Source organism: Sciurus carolinensis, assembly GCF_902686445.1.
Source record: "Sciurus carolinensis chromosome 19 unlocalized genomic scaffold, mSciCar1.2 SUPER_34, whole genome shotgun sequence".
Lineage (NCBI taxonomy): Eukaryota > Metazoa > Chordata > Mammalia > Rodentia > Sciuridae > Sciurus > Sciurus carolinensis.
The window spans coordinates 857170-868102 of NW_025920112.1; the positions used below are offsets into that span (position 1 = coordinate 857170).

The 10933-nt window shown below is 41.3% G+C and overlaps 1 pseudogene; it reads right to left on the bottom strand.

The window, feature by feature from the left end:
• Positions 1-10016: 10016 nt before the first annotated feature.
• Positions 10017-10620, bottom strand: LOC124973416 (peptidyl-prolyl cis-trans isomerase A-like; annotated as a pseudogene).
• Positions 10621-10933: the final 313 nt, after the last annotated feature.

Consider the following 10933-nt stretch of genomic DNA (forward strand, 5'->3'; position numbering starts at 1 on the left):
GAACTGTCAAATAAAGGAGGAACCAAGGTGTGTCAAAAAAATAATTAAATAAATAAATAAAATTTAAAAAATGAACCAAATGACCAGGAATACAAATCATATCTCAATAATAACCCTGAATGTTAACGGCCTGAATTCATCAATCAAAAGACATAGACTGGCAGATTGGATTAAAAAGAAAGATCCAACAATATGTTGCCTGCAAGAGACTCACCTCATAGAAAGAGATACCCATAGACTAAAGGTGAAAGGATGGGGAAAAACATACCATGCACATGGACTCAGCAAAAAAGCTGGAGTATCCATCCTCATTTCAGATAATGTGGACTTCAAGCCAAAGTTACTCAGAAGGGATAAAGAAGGACATTTCATACTGCTTAAGGGAAGCATAAATCAGCAAGATATAACAATCATAAACATCTATGCCCCAAATAGTGGCTCATCCATGTATGTCAAACAAATCCTTCTCAATTTTAGAAACCAAATAGACCATAACACAATAATACTAGGTGATTTTAACACGCCTCTCTCACCACTGGACAGATCTTCCAAACAAAAATTGAACAAAGAAACCATAGATCTCAATAACACAATCAATAATTTAGACTTAACACACATTTATAGAATATACCATCCAACCAAGAGTGAATACACTTTCTTCTCAGCAGCACATGGATCCATCTCTAAAATCAACCATATATTATGCCACAAAGCTAATGTTAGCAAATACAAGAAGATAGAGACACTACCTTGTATTCTATCAGATCATAATGGATTGAAGTTAGAAATAAATGAAAGAGTAAAAAACAGAAACTACTCCAACACCTGGAGATTAAACAATATGCTATTATATGATGAATGGATAACAGAAGGTATTAGGAAGGAAATAAAAAAATTCTTAGAGGTAAATGAGAACAAGAAACATCATATCAAAATCTCTGGGACACTATGAAAGCAGTACTTAGTGGAAAATTTATTTCATGGAGCGCATTTAATAAAAGAAGTAAAACTCAACAAATAAACGACCTACACTACAGCTCAAAGCCCTAGAAAAAGAAGAACAGACCAACACCAAAAGTAGTAGAAGACAGGAAATAGTTAAACTCAGAGCTGAAATCAACGAAATTGAAACAAAAGAAACAATACAAAAAATTGACAAATAGTTGGTTCTTCGAAAAAATAAACAAAATTGATAAACCTTTAGCCACACTAACACAGAGAAGAGGAGAGTAAAACCCAAATCACTAAAATTCGGAATGAACAAGGAAATATCACAACAGACACGACTGAAATACAAAACATAATCAGAAGCTATTTTGAAAATCTATACTCCAACAAGATAGAAAATTTTGAAGACATCAACAGGTTTCTAGAGACATATGAATTGCCTAAACTGAACGAGGAGGACATACACAATTTAAATAGACCAATTTCAAGTAATGAAATAGAAGAAGTCATCAAAAGCCTACCAACAAAGAAAAGTCCAGGACCAGATGGGTTCTCAGCTGAGTTCTACAAAACCTTTAAAGAAGAGCTCATTCCAATACTCCTCAAAGTATTCCATAAAATAGAAGAGGAGGGAACCCTCCCAAACTCATTCTATGAAGCCAATATTACCCTGATACCTAAACCAGACAGAGACACATCGAGGAAAGAAAATTTCAGACCAATATCCTTAATGAACATCGATGAAAAAATTCTGAACAAAATTTTAGCAAATCGCATACAAAAACATATTAAAAAGATAGTGCACCATGATCAAGTGGGTTTCATCCCAGGGATGCAAGGTTGGTTCAACATCAGGAAATCAATAAATGTAATTCACCATATCAATAGACTTAAAGTCAAGAATCACATGATTATTTCAATAGATGCAGAAAAAGCATTTGATAAAATACAGCACCCCTTCTTGCTCAAAACACTAGAAAAAATAGGGATAGTGGGAACATTCCTTAACATTGTAAAGGCCATCTATGCTAAGCCCATAGCTAATATCATTCTAAATGGTGAAAAACTGAAAGCATTCCCCCTAAAAACTGGAACAAGGCAGGGATGCCCTCTTTCACCACTTCTTTTCAATATAGTCCTTGAAACTCTAGCCAGAGCAATTAGACAGACCAAAGAAATTAAAGGGATCCGAATAGGAAAAGAAGAACTCAAACTATCCCTATTTGCTGATGATATGATTATATACATAGAGGAACCAGGAAATTCCACCAGAAAACTTTTAGATCTCATAAGTGAATTCAGTAAAGTAGCGAGATATAAGATCAATGCACATAAATCTAAGGCATTTTTATACATAAGTGATGAATCTGATGTAGCATTAGGAAAACTACCCCATTCACAATAGCCTCGAAAAAAATAAAATACTTGGGAATCAATCTCACAAAAGAGGTGAAAGACCTCTACAATGAGAACTACAGAACACTAAAGAAAGAAATTAAAGAAAAACTTAGAAGATGGAAAGATCTCCCATGTTCTTGGATAGGAAGAATTAATATTGTCAAAATGGCCATACTACCAAAAGTGCTATACAGATTCAATGCAATTCCAATTAAAATCCCAATGATGTACCTTACAGAAAGAAATTATGAAATTCATCTGGAAGAATAAGAAACCCAGAATAGCTAATGTAATCCTTGGCAGAAAGAGTGAAGCAGGGGGTATCGCAATACCAGATCTTCAACTCTACTACAAAGCAATAGTAACAAAAACGGCATGGTATTGGTACCAAAATAGAAAGGTGGATCAATGGTACAGAATAGAGGACACGGACACAAACCTGAATAAATACAATGTTCTCATACTAGACAAAGGGGCCAAAAATATGCAATGAAGAAAAGATAGCCTCTTCAACAAATGGTGCTGGGAAAATTGGAAATCCATATGCAACAGAATGAAACTAAACCCATATCTCTCACCATGCACGAAACTAAACTCAAAATGGATTAAGAACCTCAGAATCAGACCAGAGACCTTGCATCTTATAGAAGAAAAAGTAGGTCCAGAGCTTCAACATATCGGCTTAGGACCAGACTTCCTCAACAGGACTCCCATGGCACAAGAAATAAAAGCAAGAATCAATAACTGGGAAAGATTCAAACTAAAAAGCTTTCTCTCAGCAAAGGAAACTATCAGCATTGCAAAGAAAGAGCCTACAGAGTGGGAGAAAATCTTTGCCAATCATACTTCAGATAGAGCACTAATCTCCAGAATCTATAAAGAACTCAAAAAACTCTACACCAAGAATGCAAATAATCCAATCAACAAATGGGCTAAGGAAATCAATAGACACTTCACAGAAGTAGATGTACAAGCAATCAACAAACATATGGAAAAATGTTCAACATCTCTAGTAATAAGAGAAATGCAAATCAAAACCACTCTAAGATTCCATCTCACCCCAATTAGAATGGCGATTATCAAGAATACAAGCAACAACAGGTGTTGGCGAGGATGTGGGAGAAAGGTACACTCATACATTGCTGGTGGGGCTGCAAACTAGTGCAGCCACTCTGGAAAGCAGTGTTGAGACTCCTTAGAAAACTTGGAATGGAACCACCATTTGACCCAGCTATCCCACTCCTTGGCATATACCCAAAGGATTTAAAATCAGCATATTACAGAGATACGGCCACATCAATGTTCATGGCTGCTCAGTTCACAATAGCCAGATTGTGGAACCAACCTAGATGTCCTTCAATTGATGAATGGATAAAGAAAATGTGGTATATATATACAATGGAATATTACTCAGCCATAAAGAATGATAAAATTTTGGCATTTGCAGCAAATGATGAAATTGGAGAATATCATCCTAAGTGAGATAAGCCAATCTCAAAAAACCAAAGGACGAGTGATCTCGCTAATAAGTGGATGATGACACATAATGGGGTGTGGGAGGGGTTAGTGTTAGGGTTAGAGTTAGGGTTAGGGAGGGAGGCAAGAATGGAGGAAGGAAGGACTGTATAGAGGGAAAAGAGGGGTGGGAGGGGTGGGAGGGGTGGGAGGGAAGGGAAAAAATAACAGAATGAATCAAACAACATTACCCTATGTAAATTTATGATTACACAAATGGTATGCCTTTACGCCATGTACAAACAGAGAAACAACATGTATCCCATTTGTTTACAATAAAAAAAAAATGCCCTGAGCTTGAGGCTGACATAGCTTTGTCCAGTCAGGGATGCCATTCCCTGGGCTTGCTGCCTTGGAAAGACTGGTTCATTTATTTTAGCTTCAGTTTTTCACCAATTATAACATATCCTTTATTAATAGATCTTAAAGTTTAGAAAATATTTCTAAAGGGCAAGATAGAAATACAAATCAGGTTGTCACAGGAGAAGGAGGAGCTGAAACTCCAAACCTTGGTGCTTTTTTTCTCTTGAAAGAAAATTTAACATATATATGTGTATATTTGGTACTGGGGATTTAATCCAGGGGTGCCTTTCCACTGAATTATATCCCCAGACTTTTCAAACTTTTTTCTTTTGAGACAGGATCTTGCTAAGCAGCTGAGGGCCTTTCTGAGGTACTGAGTCTTGTTTTGAACTGCTGATCCTCGTGTGTCATCCTACCGAGTAGCTGGTATTACAGGCCTGCCCCCCTGTAACGGGTTAGTTAAAAAATTTTATGTACCTTTTTTTCTCCTCTGCAGGGTGAAGCACTGTGTTTATCAGGTATGTTGTTTTATGGAGTGTGGGGGGTGGAAGAAATCCAGGGCTTTGCTTTGGGAATGCTACCTGGGGAAAAAAAAATAGGGAAGATCTTGTTCCTGTACAGTTGCAGAAAGTGAGTACATTTCCCCAGTACACTGTGGTAAATGAATTGATTCATGACAAAGATTCACCAAGACATCAGTTCCTGTATTTGGCAGGATTTTGGGAGTGGATGGGTCTGTTCTGTAGCCTGTGAACTGCAGGTGACTGTTTAATACTGATTCAACTGATGAGAACTAGGCAATTCTTAATTGTAGTCACCTGTGATAGCTGATTGCCAAATATGTTTCTTGAATATAGCAATTCCATAGCATGTTTACTCTCTGAAAAAGAACACCTTGATTTTACTGTAGAAGCATTAATATTAAGTGTCTTAAAAATTTTTCTCCTGTACACATAAACTGTGGTTTTGAGTGATTTACCGGGTCCTTTAAACACCAAGTCTCTTCTGTTTCAAACCTTGACTGAGAAGCAGAGATCTTGATCCACATGACTGTAATCCAAGGCCAGACTTGATCCTGCAAAAGGAGGCCATTGAAGGTCCAGTCAGAGCTTTCTGGGCAGCCTCCCTGCAGAGGCCCAGGCTGCTCACACCAACCCTGGAAGGAGCCCTTTAGGCTGAGACGCTCCAGAGCTCTGGAGAGCTGGGGTCCTCAGGCAGATGTGGTGGGGGACAGGATGGGAAGGCTAAGGGATGCCCGTCCTGAGGGTGCAGTTGGTGTTGTCCAGGGCTGTCCCCAGAGTGTGCAATGAAGCAAGTGTGGATTTGGACAAGAAGCGCCCCTGTTCTGAAGGAGTAGTGCAGTCAGGGAAGAGAACCCCAGGTGAGCTCTGCAGGCACCCACAGCTCCTGCAGAACAGGGCTGCTCCCCAGGGAGGGCAGGCAGGGTTAGGAAGAAGCTGGAGGGGAGGCAGCAAGGAGGGGCAGGGTCAGATCCCAGGTCAGAGTGTTTCTCCAGAAGTCAGCCTGTTCTCAGGAGGGGGCAGGAAGAGGGGTCCTGTGCTGGCTCCAGGGGCCAGTGGGTCAGAGTTCAGGGTCCTGGAGGAGGGAGAGGAAACTGGAGGCAAGTTTGATTAACAAGTATTTGTTCTGATCCCTGAAGAGAAGTGTGTTGAGCTAATTGCTTATGAGGGAAAAAAGAGGAGGCATTTCAGGATCAGGGTGTGTCTGCCCTGGTGAAAAGGGAGCATCTCCTGAGTCCTAATGGGAAGGGGTCTCTGTGCAGGCTCTGCTCCAGCAGAATGCAGAGGAGGGGTTTCTTCATCATAGATCTTTCCCAGGATTCCCTTTGGCAGTTTCTTTTTCATTGGCCAATCCTAAGTTGCATCCTTTAGAGCAAAGTGAACATCAGTGATGTGCTTGGCTCAAATGAATTCACTGAACCTGAGGAGGGGGCAATGGGAGTCCCTGTTTGTAACTCTTTGCCCTCAGCAGGGTGGCTGGCCCTCCTGCCTTGCAGCTGGCACCTGTAGAGGGGAATGCTGTGGAGCTGAGCCCTGGACTTGGGTTTGTGCTGACTCTGGTGCTGTCAGCTGACCTGCTGAACCAAGAGTAGTTTTGAGAATGGATTGGTGCTGAGCAAACTCACACGGTAGGTGTCTGAAGTGGTTTCAGGAAAAAGGCCTCACAGGAGAGGACCTTCCTGTGCCTGCTGGTGGGTGCTGGGTGCTAGTGAGAACTGAGGTCCTGCAGGAGGGAACTCTCCACTCTGGGGAGAGGAGAGCAAGTGACCTTCCAGAACCAACGCCCAGCTGCTGAGGTCCCCTCCTTGCCTAGCAGGAGCCACCTGGGCTGTGTGCACTGAGAGTGGTCCCCAAGGGTGGGAGTGTGCTCAGCCACCAAGCTGGGGTTCCTGGTGAACAGCGGTGACAGGCTGCTTCCCTGAGCTGGGTCCTGGGTCCTCCATCAACTCTTGCTGCCCTACAATTCCTGTTTGTCCCCAAATATGTAAGAATATTCCTTGATTGGAGTGTAAGATTATTATTTTCATTGGTTGAAAATTTGAGTGGATTGAGTGATGTGTATGAAAAAGTAGAGAATATTCTTGAAATATATACATTTTTAATTTTATGAAGTTTCAGCAGTAGGAATCTCAGGGCTGGGGAGGTAGTTCAGTGATAGATCAGTTGCCTACCATGGGTGAGTGTCCCGAGTGGCAAGGAGTCAATGAGAATAAATTTGGTCCAGATCAATTGGCTTTTATTTGATGCTAATCACACAATTATTATAGTTATTATAACTCTAATCACACCAATATCACACATTACTAAATCACTATATTAGAATACTATAAGCCCCGAGTAAGGAAAACTCACTCCTAAGACCCATCCCTAAGGTCCACTCTTATGCCACGTGTCTTGAGTCGAAGGGCAGTGACTTTTCGAGATCAGTCAAGGAGACATCTCAGATCTCACTGGGGAACTCCCTCCAGCCAGAGTCCTGATTGGCGAGGACGGTTGGAAGGTGAAGGAGGACAGCGAGGTCACTGCACGCAGGCTGTGCAGAGACGTCTTCAGCGGGACGCACTGGGGCAGCTCCACTGTGTGACAAAGGCGAGGCAACTCCGAGGTCACCTCCACAGGAACATCTCAGTCTAGTCTGAATGAAGGATGTTTCCACAGGCCAACACCAGCAAGTCAGGGAGTCTCCTCCAGGCTTGGTGCAGCATGGACATCGGTGTCACATGGAGACTGAGGCTAGGCTCAGTCATGCGTCGTTAAATCCTATTTATCAGACTGCCAGCCGGTCGTGGTTAGGAGGAGTCAGTCCCATGTCTGTCTTACTTGGGGCAATGTCAGTCTTATGTTGGGGTAACATTGCATAATTACATCGTCACAGCACACAGCACTCAAGATATTTTATAAATTATGTTTTACAGAATACACAACACACAAAATGTCACACATGACATTTGCTCCTTACAGTGAGGGCCTTGATTCCATCCTCAGCCTCAGGTAAACAATGGAGGTGGTGTTCGCAATAATGGTGAGAACAATGAGAAGTGCAGGCTAAGCGCTCAGGCCCTGGACTCTCCATCCACACAGAGGATGACAACCCTCAGACCTGGGACAGTTCTGCCATGTCTGCCTTGGCTACCTCGTGCCCAGGTTTGGGCCATGTCCCCGTCCTTCCCTCTTTCTGATTACTTGTTCTCCTGTCAGGAAGCAGAAGTCCTCTTGGGTTCATTTCTGGAGCTCTTGGTGCCGTGATGCTCCTGCTGATAGGCCACCGTCATGCTGGACAGCATTTTGTGTGTAAATTCTTTTCCCACATTTGCTGCTCACCTTCTGTTCCTTGAGGCTGTGGTCACCCATTCACTCAACCGTTCTCCTGCCTATGGGACTTGAGATCGTCCATGTTTATGTTCTGCTGTCATTGACAGTTCCATTCTTGTTTTGTCCACGATGGCTGATGGTTCACGGATTGTGTACAGGTAGGAAAAGCACTGTCTGGTTGTAGCTTGTGAAAGTATTAAGATGACCAGGAGATGACCGACTGTGAGAACACAGGTTATAGGTTGAAGGATTGTCCAAATGTGACAGATATTTTTCACACTTTGCTTGTTTCCTTTCTTGCTATGGAAGTTGGATTGTGTTTCCTTTCTGTGGAACAAGACATAACCACATGACTCTCTCTGACCAATGAAACGAGAATGGCATATGTCACATTTAGATGAATGGCATATGGCACATTAAGCTTAATGGTATATGGCACATTTAGATGAATGGTTAGAGACAGTACAGAAGTATGTGCTCTGCCCCCATTTTTAAAAAAAATTTAGTTGTAGATGGACACAATATCTTTATTGTTTTTAATTTTATGTGGTGTTGAGGATCAAACCCAGTGCCTCACATGTGCAAAGCAAGCATTATACCACTGAGCCACAGCCACAGCCCTCTTTTTTTTTGTTTGTTCTTTTGAGTTACACATAACAGTAGAATACATTTTCACCTATTATACATACATGGATACAGCTTCCCATTCTTCTGGTTGTACATGATGGGGAATTACATTGGTTGTGTACTCACATATGAACATGGAGAGTAATGTCCAATTCATTCTCCTATCTTTGCTATTCCAATTTCTCCTCCCTCCCTTCATTCCCCTTTGTCTAATCAAAATTACTTCTAGGGCTGGGGATATAGCTCAGTTGGTAGAGTGCTTGCCTTGTAAGCATAAGGCCCTGGGTTCGATCCCCAGCAACGCAAAAAAAAAAAAGAAAAAAAGAAAAGTACTTCTATTCTTCCCTACCTCCCCCAACTCCTTCATCATGTGTTAGCATCCACTGTGTGAAGACATAATTTTAATTAATTCCAATTTTTCAGTTTTCTCATTCATGGATCATGGTTTTGCTGTTTCATATGAAACTTCATTGCCAAACCCATGTTTCTTTAGAATTTTTTCTGCTACTTTTGAGAAGTTATAAATTTTTAAATTACTTTCAATATGGAGGCCTTTTGGTTTTGTGTCTTTGGTGTTGGGGATTAACCCAGGTCTTCAATATACTAAGCATGTGCTCTGCCAGAGCTCCAACTAAAGGTGTGACTTTTCCTTCCAGTTGTGTGAATCATAGTTGACTTAATGTTGTGAAACTTGTAATGTCAGTGTGTAATTCAGTTCTTTGCTTGTTAATACCAGGGTATTACAGAACACTTATTGGAAATGCCAGAATTTTTGCATTGAATTTCCTTTCCTGCTTCATCAAAGATCAGTTGACTATATTTGTGTGAGTTTATTTCTGTGTTTTCTTTTCCATCTTGTAGGTCTTTTCATCTATTCCTTGTCACTGATCACACTATCCTGTAGCTTTATAGTAAGTCTTGAAATCTTATTATGTCCATTCTGTGAATGTAGCTTTCATTTGTGTGAACTGTTTTTTTTTGCCTTGGCTTATCGGTTTTAGAACCACTTTTCATTACCAGCCACATGACTTACTAAAAACTTTATTGAGATTTTATTCAGCCTGTAATTCAAATTTGAGAGAACTGACTTCTTGGCAAGAGTGACATACTCCACCCATGAACATGAAGTATGGCTCCACTGATCATATTGTCTATGATTCTGTCATTAGGACTTTCTAAATTTTGTCATGGAAAGTTAGTCAGGTTTGTAAAAGAGTATTTCTTTTTTCTCTTTTTAAAAATTTTTATAGTTTGCCTTAGTAAAGGTGTTTCTTTTTAATTTAATTAATTTTTTTGTCATTTACCTTCTATTCATAATCATAAACTTAACTCTGCCATCCAGCTAGACTTGGGAGGGAAATAAGGAAAATATGGAATCCAAAGGACTGCAGTGAGAGCACAAAGATTATGGGATATTGGGAGCAGATGGGTGCCAGGGAGCTCTTCTGAGCTGCAGAAGGAATGGTCTGGTGGCTAAGATAGACACAAGTCAGACGTACGAGAGTCGTCCACACTCAGCAATGGTGGTCTTCTTGCTGGTGTTACCTTCCTGGACCAGAGCGCTGCAGGGCTTCCGCGATGTTCATCCCCTTCTTCACCTTCCCAGAGACCACGTGCTTGCCACCAACCACTCAGTCTCAGCAGTGCTTTTCATCTGAAAAGCAGGGAACCATTTGTGTTTGGCCCAGCATTTGCCATAGGCAAGATGCCAGGGCCTGTGTGCCTCAGGATGAAGTTCTCATCATCAAACTTCTCTCCACAGATGGACTTGCCACCAGTGCCATTATGGCAAGTGGAGTCACCACCCTGACACATAAACCTGGAATAATTCTGTGAAAGCAGGAACCCTTATAACCAAATCCTTTCTCTCCAGGACTCAGAGCAAGAAAATTTTCTGCTGCCTTTGGAATTTTGCCTGCAAACAACTTGAAGGAGATGCCACCCAAGGGCTCTTCTCACAGGTGAAGTTGAAGAACGTGGTGGGGTTGACCATGGTTAACAGAGAATGACTGACCACAGGTGAGAGTGGTGTCTTGAAAGCCTCAAGTTTTTTTTTTTTGTTGTTGTTCTTTAATTCATTGTACCCAAATGGGGTACAACTTTCATTTATCTGCTTGTACATGAAGGAGAGACACACCGTTTGTGTAATCATACATGTACATAGGGTAATGATGTTTGCTCAATCCGTTATCTTCCTCCAATCCCTCGTTTCCTTCCTTACAACCCATCCATTCTTCCTCCATTCCTCCCTTCTCCTTTCCCCCCATTATATATCATCATCTACTTATCAGACAAATCATGTTTTTAAT